Source organism: Antrostomus carolinensis, unplaced genomic scaffold (genome assembly GCF_000700745.2).
Source record: "Antrostomus carolinensis isolate BGI_N321 unplaced genomic scaffold, ASM70074v2 scaffold6862, whole genome shotgun sequence".
Classification (NCBI taxonomy): Eukaryota; Metazoa; Chordata; class Aves; order Caprimulgiformes; family Caprimulgidae; genus Antrostomus; species Antrostomus carolinensis.
Genome location: NW_010301560.1, coordinates 176550 through 180138, shown reverse-complemented (window position 1 = coordinate 180138; position 3589 = coordinate 176550).

Sequence of the window (3589 nt, the reverse complement as noted above, 5' to 3'; positions counted from 1 at the left end):
GGAAAAAGACAAGACCCCGGGTTGTGTACAGATGAAATAAATGAGCTGCACAGCAGAGATAAGGAAGTCTGCTAGAGAGCAATGCTCTCGGGGAAACGGGAGGATTCTCAAGGGGGATTTTCCTCTAAGAGATGTGGGAAGAATTTTGGATGTCCATATGAAATGTGTTCTTCTCTTGCCCTACTCGATCTGTTAGTTACAACTTGTAAAACATGTAAATAATGATCAGCTGCATTGTTATTAGGTACTGGTGTGAGACTGAGCATAAAATACTTGAACTCTTTGTTCTTTTCAGTGCGTTTATAAAGTGAACTCTTGCTAACCTTGTGTAATAAAACTGTGTGTTTTACAATAAAACTCAATAGTCGTTTAGAGACTTGTTAATAATTGTGTTTTAGATCTCGGTGTACCCTTCTTTCCAGCACTCTTGTCTACAGTCTTCCCATGCAACCTGTTGTAGTACTTTATATCTTCATGGTTAGAAAGGCTTATTTAATATATAGCTGGAGTTAAATTATTAATTTTGGATATGGAAATGAGTGATTTTTTTATTTCTTACTTACGGTAAGCTTTTATATATTAAGGTGGATATATTACACCTGTAACTTGTTCAGGTTTTCCTCATTGACTCGTTTCTTTGAACCCTCATATGATTCCTTACTGCTTTTCAAGGTGGTGCATATCTCAGTGGCACCATTCTTCTTAAATGTTTACTGTAGACTCTAAAGTGAAAACCAAGACAACAGTCATAACACCTGGTAAAATACAGCTCTTTTTGGACATAAAACTTGATCTTGATTCCTAGCTTGAAAATTTAAAGTTGTCAGTTTTGTTTTAGCATTAATTTTTTTCCTCCCCTTTTCTGTTTCTGAAAATGCCACCGTTTGAAGTATTGACTCATGTGGGTCTGTAGTTTTGTTGTCTCGCTTTAGTTTTTTGCTTCTCTCTGTGTTTCTGTCTCTCTCTGTGATGGTAGAGGAACCAAAAAGTTGTTTTGCTTTGTCAAAACGATTAATTCAGAATTGAATTCCTGCTTTGCTGGTTACAAGGAAGGAAGGAAAATAGAATGGACCTTTATGTTAGAGGTCTGATGATTTTCTTTGTTTTTAATGTTTCTTAATCTTATTATTGATGTCAGGTTGGAGTAAATATTTCATTTCTCTGCTGACTACAGAGTATGGCTTAGGAAGTTATGAAATATCTCTCTGGCGGGGCACGTTAAAGCATTTTTCTTGAGTTCATCGAAGCATCTTTGGTTCGACAATGCTGTAGCTGTTTCCATGTCAGAGGAGGTCAAAAAGAGGCAATGAACCTGTATTGTGCTGAGTAAGTTTTAAGTACAAATTTCACTGTCAATGGGATTGTCAGACTGCAGTGAATAGGATGTTATGGAGGTCTAACAGTCTCCTCTTAAAGCCCTGCTCTTTGGTCTGTTTGATACACAGCCTAAATATGCATTGAATCTCTCCGTGGAGAAGGAAGGAGGCAGAAATGCCATGCCCTGACTCAACTTAACTCTTAAAGTTCTCTTGGCTACACAGAGGGTCTTCTTTAAAATATCAGCTATTGTTCATGTAAAGTTTTTTTGTGTCTTCTTCCTTTTTTATCCAGATAATTGATATGTAATAGCACGGTCTTCAGATAAAGTGGAGCATAGAGCTATTTTTCAAACCTGATTTTTCTTATAGTTTCTAAATATACTTGCACGTTTGTGAGGCCGGAATGACACTGAAGTGTTTCCGCAGGGTGAGAAGGGAAAGAAGGCTCTTTGAGAGATCACAAAGCCTGGGACTGGAAGTGGGAAGATGGATGTTCTTTACTTTTGCTTTGTGATGCAGAGTGAGCTGTCCTGCTAGCGCTGGGATTTACAGTGGTGATGTGGAGAGAACGTTGTCCTCTTGAGAGGATTTATGTTCTCCTGCCTGCTGAAGCTGCTGAGCAGCCCTCCGCTCCCCACATCTTCCCAAACAGCTGTAACAGAACACTGTAGGTTTACTTCTGAGGATTTCCCTTTGAGCTCTGTGGTATGTGGTCTTAGGTAGCAGAAAAGTTCCTCTGTGTAATAATAACAAGCCTTTGTTAGTTGCCTGGGCCTTACGAGTCGAATAGTATTCTGTGTTGCTGGTGGAAAGCTGGGGAAGGATGAAGGAAAGAATGTTTAGTTGCTGCTGCTGCTGCTCGCCGAGTTGCTGCTGCTCTCTTGTGAGTACTTGTCTAAGGGCAGTTTGCATGCTGCTTCTCAATTACAGTGACCATTCTTGCAGTGAGGGATGATAGTATAGAAAATGGCAGTTTCTCATTTTCAGATTTGACATGTGCCTTGATTTTTTTGATTCTTCCTTCAGCTTTGTATCCTGTTTATTTTATTCATTTTTTACACACTTCATGCGTACTTGCTGCTGGATCTCGTCTCCTAACGTGATCAAAGGACCAGAGTGGACTGTATGTTTTGTGGTAGTTGCTCATAACATGAAAAGGAAAATGTTACAGTGGCACAGATTTGTTGCTCAGTTTTGTATTTATGCCAAAGTGTGGAGTGTATTCTGGGAATGGATCAAGTGACTCTTTATTGAAGTAAAACATGTGAACCACCATGTTTAAAAATTACTTTTATTTCCTCATTAGAAATGTGGAATACTTTCACTTTTTTTTTTTTTTTCAGTGAATGATGTCCAGTAATTCTAGATAGTGCTAGATATTTGTGGGATATGACTTCAAAATCACGTTTTAATTGTCAAAGTTGACTTTTCAAGTTAGACAAATGAAACTGAGACAACCTATTTGCATCCTATAGTGTATTATTTCCTACTTACTGTTATTTGTAAATTTTTTTTTCTGAGTGAACATATATAAAGAAAATTGTGAACTCATGCTTTAATTTGCAGTTTTTGCAGAACTATTAGAGACTAAGCATGACTTGGTAAATGAACACAGATAGGCATTCCCAGAATAATGCACGTACTAGACATAGTTCATTTTTCCGTGTATTGGGCCAAGGTCAGAGGTTGCACGGTTGAGAAGAAACGTTTTAAAGAAAATCCTTGGGGGTAATTCAGATGGGAATTGCCAGTGTTACAAGAAACACTGCCTGGATCCATTTCTAAGTATTACAGTAATGAGTAAAGTTAAACTGAGAAGCATTTAAGTTCCATGGAAAGATCAGATCAATTTCTAGGACTGATTTGCAAAAGGCGAATTAACCTGGGAGCAGAAGACTGGGACAAATCTGTGTGTTTATTCATGCAGCCTTCTGAGAACGTGAACCGTGCGTACACTGGGCTTATTTCCACAGTTCAGGTGTTTGGGGAGCGTGATCTGGTCGTGTTGCTCTCCTGGGGACTTTGGGGAATAACTAACTCATTTTCTGCTCGGGGTGCATCATTGATGGCTGCTGTTATTAGAGGTTAGCTACAGTGTTTTCATTTCATATTTAAAAAAAAAAAAATAGAATCCCAGACTGGTTTGGGTTGGAAGGGACCTTTAAAGTTCATCTAGTCCAACAACCCACTGCAGTGACAGGTATATCTTCAACCAGAGCAGGTTGCTCAGAGCCCTGTCCAACCTGAGCTTGAATGTTTCCAGGGATGGG